This window comes from Canis lupus, chromosome 21, assembly GCF_048164855.1.
Source record: "Canis lupus baileyi chromosome 21, mCanLup2.hap1, whole genome shotgun sequence".
NCBI lineage: Eukaryota > Metazoa > Chordata > Mammalia > Carnivora > Canidae > Canis > Canis lupus.
Genome location: NC_132858.1, coordinates 14,014,406 through 14,028,897, shown reverse-complemented (window position 1 = coordinate 14,028,897; position 14,492 = coordinate 14,014,406). Strand labels below are relative to the sequence as shown.

General features: G+C 56.6%; 1 long non-coding RNA gene across 2 annotated transcripts in view; it reads left to right on the top strand.

Annotated features, from left to right (window-relative positions):
• LOC140612747 (uncharacterized) overlaps nt 1–14,492 on the top strand; it is a 20,692-nt gene extending 6,200 nt beyond the window's left edge. The window contains exons 2-4 of one of the 2 annotated variants that reach the window (XR_012013902.1): nt 3,675–3,863; nt 4,756–4,896; nt 5,528–14,492. This is a non-coding gene — a long non-coding RNA (uncharacterized lncRNA). The remainder of the gene's footprint in view (nt 1–3,674; nt 3,864–4,755; nt 4,897–5,527) is intronic. The other variant, XR_012013901.1, reaches the window with a different exon arrangement.

Below are 14,492 nucleotides of genomic sequence, written 5' to 3'. Positions count from 1 at the left end.
CAACATTGCTATTTGTAGAGATATGGTTTGGCTTGATTTGGAGCTTCAGAGGAAGGATATTTGTTTTCTGGGACTGGCTTTTTCACTGAACATTATGGTACTAAGATTCACTCCTGTTATTATGTGAAATTGGCTCATTTGCTTGCTTAAGCCCTGAACCGTGTGCCGCTGTGTGGATAAATCCGCTGGAACTGATTTACCCACTCTCTTGCTGGTGGACTCGTGGGTTACTCGGAGACTTTTGCTATGAAGGACAGAGCAGCTTTGAAAGTTCTTGCCCGGGGTCTCCTGGAGGACGCGCCAGGCCTCTCCTGATTTTAGGCCCGTAGGGGTGAAGTGGGGTGGGTCGGCCGGGCCTCCGCTTTACAAGATAAGGCCAGATTGTTTTCTCCGGTGGTTACAGGGTTGCGGACTAGCGAGGCTCTGGAGATCGCGCGGCTCCACCTCTTCCACCACACTTGGTGCCGCGCTGCTAACTTTCGGCTCCGAGGAGTGTAAAACAGCATCCCACCCCGACGGCGAGGCAGTCCCCCGGCTCGGTGGGCTTGAGCATCTCTCAGATGTTCAGGGCACCCATGCGCTTCCTCTTCTTAAAAATGCCCGTTCACGTCTTTTCCCCATTTTTTTCTGCCGGATTCGTTGCCCCCCCCCCCCCCCGGTCCCCTTATGCGCTCGCAAGAGTTCTTTAGGTACTTTTGATGCTTAACTTTTGCCGGTTGCACGTGGCGGGCGTCTCCTCCGTTTTGTGGCTGGCTTTTCACTTTCTCCAAGGTGCCTCCACTTCTCTCTTCCCTCTCACATCTGTGCCAGGGGCGCCCATGGGCGTCGCTCGTGCGCGCGGGGGGGGGGGGGGCTCGGGTCCCTCGGCCCCGGGTGCAGACCGCCCCGCCGCCCCTCCTGCGCCCGGGGCTCCCGGGGCCCCCGCTCCTCCGCTCCTCTCCCCTCGCCGCCTCCCTCCCAGCTCGGGCAGGGGCGGCCCGCTTCGGGGAGCCCCGCGAGGCCCGGGGCGGCGGCCCGGAGGCGGGAGGCGGCCTCGGCGCGGGAGCCCCCGCCCCCCCGAGTCATCGATCACTTCCGGCGCCTCACCTGGGGGCCCGGCCCCTCTCCGCTCGGCCGGCCGCGCGGCGCTCCCCGGGGGCGGGGCGGGGCTCCGCAGGCCGGGGCCGGGGGCCGGGGGCCGGGGGGCTGGGCGGGGGCGGAAGCTGCGCGAGCAGATAAGCGCCGAGGTCGGCGCTGCGGTGAGACAGTGCGGGACGCCGCCCCCCGCCCCCGCCCCCGGCCCCGGCCCCGCAGCCCCGGTTCCCCGCGCCCCCCAGCCCGGGCTCGGCATCCTGGGCGGGGACCCCGGGGCGCGGGGGCGGCGGGCCGTGGGGCGGGGGGCTCGGCCCGCGCCTTCAGCTCCCAGCCTCATTTATCTCAGCTGGAAAGTGGGGGCAGGAGGAGATCCACTTACTCCGCGGGGCTTGGAGACGGACCGGGCGCCAGTGCCGAAAGCCCCCTGCGGCCGAGGCCTCCGTCAAGGAGGAGTACCCCGGGGCCTTCTCCCCGCCCCCGCTGCCCCCCCCCCCCCGCTGGGCCCGCCCGCCGCTGGGCGTCCGCCTCCTGCCTCCACGGGGAAGCGGGTCTCGCCTCAGGTCCCAGGACCAGGGAGCGCGCTGCAAGTGGAGCCGAGGATGGACGGCGTCCCCCTGCCCCCAGCCTGGGGCCGGAGCTAGGTTTCCTAGAGCCTGAGGCTTATACAATTTGAGGTCCTCGGTCCAAGTCCCTGCTCCGCTGGTCGGGTATACTTGGACCCCCCCCCCCCAAAAAAAAAAAAACAAAATTTGAGGTCCTCTTTAAGAAAAAGACTCCAAAATCACAATACAGGTTTGCTGAGGCCTCTCCCCGGGCCTTGGAAGGTGCCACAACAAGAGAGAAGCTCGAGTGGGGCCTCCCCCTTTCCTTGCCTCCCCCTTTCCTTGCCTCAGGTGCCCTGCAAGGACTTAATGCACCTCCCTGGGAGAGACTCAGACACCAGCATGGTTACAGGGTGCGGTGGCCCCAAACAAAATGGCTGGGGACCCGCCTGGAGGAGTCCCCGCTGCAGCTGGTCCCAACCCCTTGCGTGCCCAGGAAGCCATCCGCAAGCCCAACCCAAGAGCAAGGGCAGTCAGGCATTTGGGGACTGCACCACAGCTGGGCAGGGCCATCCAGTCATGGTTGAATTTGTCAGTCAGGGCCCCTGGCCCGGTGAGTTGGCAGTGGCTGAGAACAACTGTTCCGAGGAGAGAAGGAAGAGGGACCTCTCTGCGGCTGTGCAAATGTGTCTGACTTGCAGTTACACAGGACTAGGGCTGTGTGACCTCGGGAAGACTCGTTCACCTCAGATTCCTCATCTGTAAAATGGGAATAATAATAATCGTACCAAGCTGCCAGAGCTGTTACGAGGCTGCATGAGACCATGCATGAAGAGGGGCTGAGCCGTTGGCTTTTAGAAACAAATTTTCCTTCTGTGAAATCTTCAGGCCAAGAGGCATTTTTCTTTCCATTTTAGGGATAAGTCCCTTGCTCAGGGGTGGTCTCTGTTGTAGAGCTGACATTAAAACCCTTCAATGTCTGGCACCAGTGCCTTGCTGCTACCAGGGAACATTGCTCCCCTGGGACTTTCTCCCCAGAGAGTTAAGGGCCCCTGCTATAGGTGTGCATGCCCCAGACAGGGAACCAAGCGGAGCGTTCGATTCAGGAGATTGCTCACCTTTCTGACTTTTACGATGTCTCTGCTCTCGGGGGCACCCGAGGCTGGAACCTTTCCAACTCTGACATCCTACAACCTGGATCAGGAGATTCAAGAGACTTGTGATGGAAACAGAGCAGGGGGCGCTGAGAATAGGCCATGACCATGGGCGTGGGCAGCAGTGACACCCCAAAAGGCTCAGTCTTTTTCCAAACAAAGACGTACTGCTTTGCCTCATGGTCTGTGCAGGATTTCCACCCGGTTAGCAGACAGATGAGAACAGATGAGTTCTCATCTCAGAGCTGCTCTTTTTTCTGGCCAGCTGACCTTCCTCCCCTCTGAGCCTCGGTTTTTCCACATTTCAAATGCGGGGAAAAATACCCGCAGTTACGTGTGTAAGGCGCCTAGGGGATGCCGCTGGTTGTTCAGACCGTTGCGGCTATCTGCAGATGGAAGTGGGGTGTTGCATGAGAGCAGGGGGTGTGTAAACAGCAGTGGGGAGTCCTGGCAGGGCGAGAGTTTGGGGCTCCAAGGTCTCGTCCCACGGAGGGAGTGCCTTGCAGTAGGGCTGGGAACCCCAGCTCTCACACTCTCCCAGATCAGGACAGGTCAGAGCTAGGCCAGGGGCCCTGTGGGTGCAGAGAAGAGGCAGGAGCAGAGGTTCTCACCCCACCTCAGGCAGGTGAAAAGGAAAGGAGGGAGGAAGTAGGTGCCTCTGGGAGGAGATGGGAGCAGTGGCCGCTGTGTGAGACAGGCCCCACCATCACCCTGAGGTCATTCCATGACCCTCTTTGTCTTTCTTTGCAGATTTGCAAGGTAGGCATTTTCCAAGTAGGGAACCTGAGTGGGAGGTGAGATCACCTGGCCAGGGGCAGGCGCTGCAGGCTGTCGGAGCTGTCTGGCCCTGCAGCCCAGACTCCCAACAGTCACAGCCACTTTCTTATCTTATCTGCCTGAAAAGGTTGTGAGTGAAGCAGCGTGATCTCAGAGGCTCAGAGGGATCCCAGACCCTGCCACACTCCCCTCAACCTGAGCTACAGGCTGGCAGCTGTCTGGGAGACATCATCTGGAGACCAAGGCTGGGGAGAATGTGCTTCCAGGGAGAGCAGAGACCCCTGGGAGTGAGCACACCGTCTCAGGAGGGCTTCAGGTGGAGGCATCCTGAGTGTCGTCTACAAGGCACCCCAGTGGCAGAGGGGCTGGAGGAGGCTCTGCTGGGTATCTGGGGGCTTGGCTCATAGCGTCCTGGAAACTAGCTAAAATGTTTCCGAAATTCCTTATTTTATCTTACAAATTCATACAGATTTGCATCCTTTTTAATATGTGAGCTCTCCCCCTGCCTTTTAAAAAAAGTGTCCCGGGGGTGGGAGGAAAAAAAGAAAACGTTTCCCTTCTCCGTTTCTATGGTGAGTGGACACTTCAGGAAGACATGATGGGGTGCAAACAGTGGCCCCCAGGCCCTGGGCCCCTGGGTCTGGTTGGAGAGGGTGCAGGAGCTGCGTTCAGGCCAGGGCCCTGCCTGCCCTCACCGTCTCGGGCTCTCCCCACCTCTGCTATGTCCTCCTGCCTCTTGGCTGGGTCCTCTGTCTCCTCTCACAGATGTTTGTCCAGCAGAGCCTGGCTGTCCCTCAGGAATTCCCAGAATGCCTCCCCCTCCCTTCATCTCCGTCATCCCTTTGTCCTGTCCAGACGGGCATTGCCGTCTTCAGCCCCACTCTGCTTCACAGCCTGACCGTTCACTCTAAACCAGCACACACCCCGGGGATTTCTGTGTACGTGAGGAGGAAACTGAGGCCCCAGCCCTAGCGGTACCTAACTTAGGGTGCTCAGCGAGAAGGGTTGTTGGGTGCCCAGGAGGCTCTGGGCAGGTGGGGTCCCTAGGCCTGAGGAGCCAGTGCCAGATCTGGGCCCTGGCCAGGGAGGCAGGAGGGAGGAGGGAAGGCCGTGGGGAGCCGGGGGCTGCTGCCTGGCAGGTCCCTGTGCCCAGGGTAGGGAAGTTTCTTATTTCTCCTGCTCTGACTTCCCCCTTTGATTTATTATAGCCATGAAATGCTCTGCTCTCTTCTCTTTTCCTTGCTGTCCCCGGGGCCGGAGGAGCACAGGCCTCCCCAGGCACGGGGCCTCAGCACTGCTGCACTCCCATCTCCTTCCAAGGGTTGAGGCCGGGTGGCCAGAAATGGGAGGTGAGTCGGGGCAGATGGGGTGGGATGAGGAAGGGCCCAGGTCTCCTAAGGGCCAGTCTGGGCAGGACCCCAGAGGCCAGCAGAGTCTGGGTTGGGAAGGGCTGGGGCTGGGCAGAGGGTGTGGCAGGTGTGGACTTGACAGCAGATGGCTCGCTGGGGTCGTGGGGGTGGCGGGATCTAGGCCAACTGCCTCAGCGAGGCTTGGGGATCAGGCCCTGTGAGGTCTGAAGGTCAGGCACGGGGTTCCCCAGCACCAACGACCCGGTCAGAGAAATGGCTTCCCTCTGACCCCTGACCCCATATTCTGATTTATGGATGGCCAAAGCAGGCCCAGCCTAGGCTGGCCTGGGGTTGGGCTGAGAATCCAGAGTAAGGCATGAGGCCTGAACCCTAGGAGACTCCGGGCTCCTCAGGCCACCACTGGACATTCACCCTGTGGCCTGGTCCAGGCAAGTGAGGGCTGGAGTCTGTCTGTCCGGTTCTTCGGGCAGGCCTGGTGGCCAGAGCGTTTCTGCCCGCCACTGTGTGGTGCCTGTGGTAATGGGGCTGTTGGCGTTTTGCAATGGCCCGGGGGTGGGGAGGCTGCGCACACACGCTTCCTGTGGTGACTGGGCGCTTCCTGTTTTCTCAGGCGCCGGACTTGCTACTGCCGATGTGGAAACAGGGGCAGCTGTGGCCCGGGCGGCTCTGGGCTGGGCACCCCGACCCTGCCCAGAGGGGCCTAAGAAGGCCTGCCATCTGAGGCCCCACACCTGGGCGGTGGGTGGCCTGAGGTGCCCGCCACACCAGGTCCCCATCCTTCCCATCCCCAGAAGCTCTCACCGAGTGGAAGGGGCCAGGTGGGGCCATCATGCAAGGCCAGCCTGGGGCCTGGGAGGTCAGAGGTCCGGGGCTCAGGCTCTAGGCCAGGAGTCCAGGCGTGTAGTTTTTGGTCTGAACTCTATCCTTTGCTCACTGAGGGGCTTTGGCCATCCCTGACCTACTCCAGGCTTTGGCTTCCTCTTTTGTGTAGTGATTGTGGCATCCATGATCTAAAATCTCTCACCCGTTTCTGCTCCAATTCTGACATCACCCTCGGATTTTATATTCCAAGAGCCTCTGCTTTGGGGGATAGACAAGCACTGAGGCTGGGTCCCTCAGAGCAGGGCTTAGCACAGGCCCTGACATCGAGGGCACTTGGAGAGACAAGGGAGGAGAGGGCCTGCCACGCAGGGGGCCACACTGGAACAAAGGTCAGAGGTAGGAAGGCCAGGACCAGGTCTGGGAGACCAGGTGTTGATGGGACAGAGTGGAAGGTGACAAAGTTGATCCAGGATGATTCAAAGTGGGAGGAAGATTTTAGGAATGTCTTTATTCCTGCAAAACTTGCGAAGGAGACTGACCGCCCCCCGCCCCCCGCCCTCCTATTCTTAGAAGAAAGATGAGTGGTCTTTTGGAGGGAGAGTGGGGGCAGGGCCAGGGCTTCCTGTCCAAACAGGAGCTGGGTACCATGTGGTGCGACAATGGGAGGCCCAGGAGGGACCCACATCATTCCTCCTGTGTCAGGTACCACCACTGGGGCCAGGCCACAGGAGCTGGCATCGCCTTCTTCCCGAATGCATCTTGTTTTTTTTTAAGCACGGCTATTGCGAGAAGGGGAGGGGAGATGACTTTGCTTCTTGTTGAGTTTGCTGACGGTGCCTGACCTCTGGAAGAAGAGTTTCTTTGCAGGAAGGCCAAGGCATGAGCCCCCTGGGAACCGACCAGTCCACTGACTGAGTTCAGATACCCTCTTGGTCTAGGAGGTCTTGAGATGCCCACCTTGCGAGTAGAACCCCTAAATCTCAAGGCTTTGATAATGCAGAAAGCACAAGGACTGGTTCCAGCCACAAAGGCCTTGAGACCCCAAGAGCCCGAGGCCCGGACTGAGGGCCCTACTGGCCTGTCCCCTGCCTACTGGGCCAGCCCAAGTGCTGAGTTGGCGGCTCAGCAGCTGCTTCTGCCCACGGAGGCCCAGTTATAAATAAGCCCAATGTGGCCAAGTCATCAAGTTCTGTCCCAGCTGCATTACCTCAGTGACCACAGGTCCGGGCTGCCCAGGGCTGGGCCCACCGAACCTGCCCACCTGGGTGGAAAGCCAGGCCAGCCTCGAGGCCTCCTAGGGTCCTCACATCCAGAGTCTGAGCATCTGCGGCTACTCAGACCTGGGCCGCCCTGGACACAGGCCACAGAAGGGGCAGGGCCCATCCCGCCTGCACGGAGCCAGCAGCTATTTACAAACCGAAACCAGGAGAAACGAAGTGGCTGCGGCGAAGTGGCTCCAGGCCCCCAGCCCCCACTCCCACTCCATCCCCAGCAGCCCCATCCCCCTCTCCCCATGGCTTCCTCTTTCCTTCCCCAACACCGCTCCCCACCTCCCACTGCCCAGCCCGCTGGTCTGGACAACCTGCCAACCCCTCACGGTCACCCCCAAGCGCACAGGCCCAGGCCAGCGGGTCCCCTTCTCCTCTTCACCCCCGGGACCCCAACAGCCTGGACTGGCTGGAGCGGCCCCTCCCACACGGGCCCAGCCCACTTGGGCCTGCCCGAGGCCCATTCCCACACTTCTCGGTTCCCCTTCGTGCTTGGAAAAGCTCCAGCGCCAATGGCCGCCACCGCGATGCCCATCCCTCCTGAGGAAGGCTTCCTCGGGCACCCTGAAACCTCCCCCCGAGCCCAGGGGTACTCTGGGCTCCTGGGGACTCCAGACAGCGTGTTTCTGGACCGGAGGACCCCGCCACTCCTCTCCTCCAGCCGAGTTTCCACTCACTCTCTGGGCTGGTGTGGGGCACAGAGCTGACTGGGACAGGCTGACACCAGGCCTGAGGCCACAGCACACCCTGCTTGGGACCTGGCAGGCCGGAAGGTCCTGCTCCGAGGACAGTCAACCGGTAACAGGATCAACACTCCTTACTAGGAACAGATGAACCTGTCATGTTGGTGTGGAGGTTTACAGTTGACACCATCAGTTCTTTCTGTCCCCAGAACAAGCCTATGCCACCACCTCCGTCACTAAGTGGAAGCCAAAGCTCAGAGGCGAAGCCATGCGTACAAGGCCACGCAGCTCCAAAGTGTCTGGATTGAGATTCGAGACCTGTCCCCTTCTCTCCCTGACTGCCTCTTGTGACCCCATCTCCCTGGTCACGCTACGGAAGTCTCCTAGCACTGTGACAAGGGCAAGAGCAGGGCTGGCCTGGTGCTTGAGAGGGAAGCAGGCTTTGGACGGCACAGTTGTCAGGGCCTAGTGCCCCTGCCCGGCTCTGAGGGAAGAATGCCTGCCCGGTTTCTTCTCTCCTGCCAAGTCCCAGCTGAGGCAAAAGCCCAAGCCCGAACCCTACTCAGCCAGAGCCAGCTGGCTGCTTGAGTTTCTCCCAACCTCTCTGAGCCTTCAGGGTCATTTTCATTTCAGAGCCACCAAGCCCCTTCTTGGTGCCAGCTCTGTGCTGGGTGCAAGCTGTCTCTGAAGCTAGGATTTGGCCCCTGGCCATAGTCCTGTGGAGAAGACAGTTGAGTTCTAGGATTCTGAGAGCTCCCAGAAGGAAACGGAGACCTTGGGACAGGGAAAGGGAGGGATGGTGTTTCCTAGGGTGGGAAGGGGTATCACTGGGGATGGGACCCGAAGGACAGGGACAAGTTCCCCAGAAAAAGCATGGGGACAGACTCTCATGCTGAGTCACACCCCTATGCTTTGGTGCCAGTGGTTCCCACGGCCTGAGTGCCCTTCCTTCCTCTGGGCCCGGAAAACTCCTACCCATCCCTCAGGGCCCGTGGGCACAGCATAGAATGACCAGGCCTGGCCTGGTCTGGCGGCCCCTCACCTCCCTTCTCCCACCCAGGGCCTAAGCGGAGCCTGCGGCCAGGCGTCTTTGGTCACGACACCCTCGCCAGCCCCACCCGGGCGGGTGTCTGCTCCCGGTCTCCAGCCCCCGCCGTCCCCTGCTCCGAAAAGCACCATTTCCCTTTTCTGGGTGACCACACGCCATGCACAGGGAATTTCCAATGCAGCCTGCGGAGCCTCTGATTCACTCAGGCCCCTCATGCAGTTAACTCCTTCCAGGCACCGTGCCCTCTGCTCCGTAGCCCAGGCTGCCCCCACCCCCACCTGAGTGAAACCCCCGGGTGGCCTCACCTTGGCCTTGGGGCTCACAGCTTGGAAGTCAAAGTTGCCCCCCGCCACTCCTCCACCAGGGCCCTCCCATCATGGGCACTGACACCCCTTCCCCAGGACTCGGCACACACACTGGGCAGCTCCGGGCTGAGAGCACAGGCTTTGGGTCTGGTCCTGAGTCCAGCCCCCTCTACTCCGTGACCTGGAGGATGCCTGTGCTGAGCCCCATTCCTCCCTGTGAAATGGAGACCGTCCCTGTCCTCTAGCCTTGCTCTAGAGGTCCAATGTGCTTGGGCCACGATGGTGGCTGTGTGATTACTACCTTTCCTTCTTCTTTCACAGGGTCCCTGCTCCCGACCTGGGCCCCCTTTCGGTCTGGCTTTCTCTTCCTGGGAGCTGGTTGCCCACACAGGGAGGGTGAGAGAGAAGTGCTGTGGGACAGAGGAGGGAGGGGCACAGCTATCTTGGGGTTCACCTCCAACAGCTCCCCTGCTCCCCGCATTTCTGTTTTCCCAAAGAGGAAAAAGGGAGGGGAGCTCTGCTGGGATGATGAGCCTTCAGGGCCAGGGCTGAGCCTTCGTCCCTCTGGAGGGACACCGGGCATGCACTTTGCACAGGAACATCATACCTCCTATCTCACTGAATTCTCACAACCCTGTGAGGTGCTGCCTATGATTGCCCCCATTTTACAGATGGGGACACTGAGGCTCTGAGAAGTGACTTGCCCTCAGCCACACAGAGGATGAAGAACAGGGACAGGATTCATATCAAGGTCTCCAGAGCCACCCTCCTAACCTCCACAGGGCTCAGTAAAGGTGTGTGGAGGCCAGTGAGGGAAATGGGCACTAAATGAACCCCTTCTGTATGTCAGGTAAAGACTTACACAGATTATCTCTTTCTGTCCTTTGAACAATTCTGGGAGGTGGGTCCTGTTGGTCCCTCTATAGGACTGAGTTGTTTGAGCTTCCTTGAGGGGAAGGAACTTGAGGCCTTGAGGAACAGAGGCCACCCAGCCAGCGGTGGGGAAGGATCCAGGGGTACCTAGATAGAAGTCGGTGACAGGGGCTCCATAGAGGACTGGGCCTATGCCTGCAGGGGAAGCCATCCTGTCCTCAGTGAGCGAGTAGGGCAGAGGTGGTGGGGGGGTGCTGCCCGTGGTGAGCAGAAGGAAGTCGCTGTGGGTGGCGGTGGGTTTGAGGTGCCGGAGTCTGAGTGATGTGGCCAGGAGGTAAGCTCCCAGTCTGCAGGCCTGGTCAGCAGGAGACAGGGGTGAGGAGGGGTGGCCGAGATTCAGGCTTTAGAAGAAGTCGGGCTACTCTGGAGAGCTGTGCCTCTTGGCTTCTGGGGCTGGGGCGCTGAGGATGGTGGAGGCGGGAGGGCTGGTACAGAGTAAGAGGAGAGATGGGGTTGGGGGGAGCTGGGGAGAGATGGAGGTAAACAAGAGGGGTGTGTCTAGGGGGGCACCCCGGAGGAGGAGAGGCCTGTGAGAGCTGAGGCTTTGGGTGTGGAGGGATGGGCCTGTGAGCAAGGCCTGGGAGATTGAGAAAGAGGTTCTGGGAATGTTGGGTAGTCTCTTTTGGCTAGAGGTGGGGCTGGGGCTGGTCCATGTGGGTTGGGGAGGGGGGCAAGATGGGCTGACCCTGGGATCCTGGGTGTCAGGGGCTCTAGCAGAGGTCTCGGAGCTTTAGACTGCAGCCTGTGGACAAGCAAGAACTAAGGAAGATTTTTAGGTCGGGAAATACCCATGGGAGAAACTTGAAGGGACAGTGGCCCCAGAGCCACAGTCGATACCTCCCATCTGCTCCCCAGCTGTGTGTCACCAGCTGTGTGTCCTTGCATGTGCCCCCCAGCCACCCGAGCCTCATTTCACTCATCCATGTCCATAAGATGGGCCTGGTAATAAATACCCGAGGGTGGAGTTAATGCAGGTAGACAGTAGGCGCTCAGGTGAGAACAAATGCTGGCTCTTTCCCCCTGGCCCCTGTCATGGCCCCACGAGGGCTTTCTGAGCACCTGCTGTGGGTCGGGGCCGGGGTCTCAGGCAGATGCCGGATTAAGCCTCTCTCGGGCCACAGATCGGCTGAGCCAGCGTGTGCGGGTCATGGGCCACTTCTGAGCCTCAGTGTCCTCATCTGTACCACGGGGATGACAATGGCACCAACTTCAGATGTGAACAAGAATGTACCCCGCCTGCAGTGTCACCTCTGTTTCACTCAGAGTCAAAGCGAAATTTCACACACGAGCTCTGGCCCTAGGGCCCTACCTGCCCCAGCCCACAGCCTCTCTCCTCTGACCTCACACCAGCCCCCTGCTGTTCCTGGTTCACATTTTGTGCAGGCTGGGGTCCCGCCTGGAGCTTGTCTGCTAGCTTGCTCCTCACTTGCTTCCAGAGTTGGTTCAGATGTCCCCTTCCCCTCAAGGCCTGCCCTGCCCACTGCTCCTTACCCAGCGGGCCACTCTTCTCCTATAGCACTTGTCCCCCTTCTAACCTGCAGGGAAGGGTTCTCAAACACCTGCTCGTCCCTGTCTCCCCTGCTCGCTCAAGAACAAGCCTCACGAGGGTAGGAGTCTCGGCCTCTGTGGGGTGCCTGGCCCACAGAGGCCTTGGGTACGTATTTGTTGGAGGTCCTCATGCACTGAAGAGCCAGCCCAGTGCTCTGACCAGAGCTGGGGAGCTCTGAGGGGCCCCGGCAGCGCAGGCTGGGGCCCAAGGAGCCTCCCCCAGTGTCTCAACCATGAGAGGAAGTTGCAAGACGGCCATTTCTATACACAGGCTCAGCTCCTTTGGGCTAACTTTCCCAGGTGTCGGGCTGAGGCCTGAGCTTTCCCACATACTCTGTCACTCCCTGTAGGGACCAGTGGCTGGGAAAGTAGGGAGGGGTGCCTTTCCCTTATTTTAGAGTTCTTTTGAGCTGAGGTGAAGGGCTCTGCGAGTTCAGAGGTCATGTCCCCCTCTGTAGAGATTCAGCTTCTAGGACGCAGCACCCACGTTTCCTGTTGCCGGCTTACCCTGAGATTGCAATAGCACCCAGCCTACCCCCCTCAGCAGCCCAGTCCTGTGAGGGCAAAGGGCTGCCCGGCCTCCCTGTCACTCCACAGGCTGCCCACTTGTCCAATGGAGTGGGAGAAAGCACTGTCATGCGCTGCTGGTAGGAGGAGGGTAAGTGGTACCACTTTGATTGAGGGCAATATGACAATGTCTCCACGTCAAGATTTAAAATGCAGTACAACTAAACGAATATAATAGTCTGTGTCAATTATAACTCGGTGAAAAGTATATATTTCTTTTGACATCAAAAGAAGGGAGTCAAGAATCTCTGTCCACCTATGTTATGAAATCTAAATAAATCTTGTGGTCTTTTTCCCAATGACTTAAGATATGAGAGCTACGTCATTTTCATAGACATTTTAGAATTGAAGGGCTTTTAATTTCAATTTCAGGTAACTTTTGACACGATTTACTAGTGCCTAAAGGGAGGTCATAAGGGTTTCTGACTCAGCCTGTATTTAGTTGTGACTTTCTTAATTTTTTATTAAATGTTTTTTTTCTTTAAAGACTCTATCCAAAAAAAAGAAAGAAAGAAAGAAAGAAAGAAAGAAAGGAAGGAAGGAAGAAAGAAAGGAAGAAAGGAAGAAAGAAAGAAAGACTCTATCCATTGGGGCACCTGGGGGGCTCAGTCAGTTAAGCATCTGCCTTCAGCTTAGGTCATGATCTCAGGGTCCTGGGTTGGAGCCCCTGTTCATGCAAGCTCTCTCTCTCTCAAATAATAAAAACTAAAGTCTTAAAAAAAAAAAAAAGATTCTATCCATTTATTTGAGAGAGAGAGAGGGCACGTGAGAGCATGATAGGGGAGGGGCAGAGGGAGAGGAAGAAGCAGGCTCCTTGCTGAGCAGGGAGTCTGACATGGAGCTCTATCCCAGGACCCCAAGATCATGACCTGTGCCAAAGTCATACACGTAACCTACTGAGCCACCCGGCGCCCCTCCAGTACCAATCTCTTAACTGTCAACATTAACCTTGATGAATTAAATATAGAAAAAGGAGAATTTATAGCATTTTAATTTCCCTTCAAACATTTACTTCCACAGTAGGTCTTTCTCCTACATTGTTTTCATCTGAGGCAGAAAAATATGTTTTGTTATTCATCATCAAAGGTGCTTTTTTTTAGAGACAAGCACACTTAAAAGCATGAGAGCAGACATCCTGAGCCAGTGGTACAAGTCCATCCAGCCCAGGAAACATGTAATTCAAACCTTCCCTATATTCTCCTCTAGTTTCTCTGGAAAAAAAAAAAAAAGTACCTTTGAGCCATCTTTTCAATCTTTGGTGAATTTATCCTAGACCTAGCTTGCATATGTGTTGTAAACTAGCAAATTTTATTGATTGTGTTATGATTTGTAATAGCAAAAGACTGGAAACAACCTGACTGTCCTTCCAGGAGACTGTTTAAATAAATACATTTTTAAACAACAGGATAACTATGCTCAATGGAAATGAACCACAGCTACATGTAACCCGATGATGGGAAAAAGAAGTAGGACCCTAAAGAATATTTACCTATTTTTTTTATTTGAGATTAAAATGTGTTACAATAAAAAACTAAACTATAAAGATGTTTACAAAAGTGGTAAAACTATAAAGAAAAGTGAGGAAATAATGACCGAAAAAGTTAGGACAATGTTATTTCTTCAGAGGGAGAGATCTGTAAGAGGACATTTGAGGGATGTTTCTGGAGTGTTGGAGATGTTTTACTTCTTGACCTGGATGGTGGGTACATAAGCTTTAGCTTTTTTAAAAAATAGGCTCCACACTCAGAGCCTGATGCGGGGCTTGAACTCACAACCCTAAGATCAAGACCTGAGCTAAGATCAAGACCTGAGCTGAGTTCAAGTGTCAGATGCTTAACGAACTGAGACACCCAGGCGTCCCAAGTGTTAGCTTTATAATTACTCCTTAAACTATACAGAAATATTTTGAGCACTCTTTTATATGAATGAGGTCTCTCATGATTTATAAATATCACTGTCGAGGGGCACCTGGCTGGCTTAGTCTGTGGAGCATGTGACTCTCGATCTCGTGGTTGTGAGTTCAAGCCCCATGTTCAGCACAGAGCTTACTTAAAAAAAAAAATCACAATCCATTCAAATAGTGAAATACTATACAGTCATTAAAAAGAACAAAGGTAACTCTCTATGTCTGAGCATGGAATGGATTTAAGGGAAAAATAAAACCAGAGAGAGGTGGAATGTGTTTAGTATGCTACCTTCCGTGTAAAATTTAAAAAATAATATAGCTGCCTTTATTTTTGTGTCTGCTCAGACTATCTAGAAAAATGCACAAGCATCAGGTAACAGGGAGGGTAGCCTTTGGAAGAGGAACTGGGCAGCCGTGTCCCTTTCTGTACCTTCGAGTTCTCTACCATGTGCATATGTTACTTCTTCAAAACAATAAAATAACTTCAAAAAATGG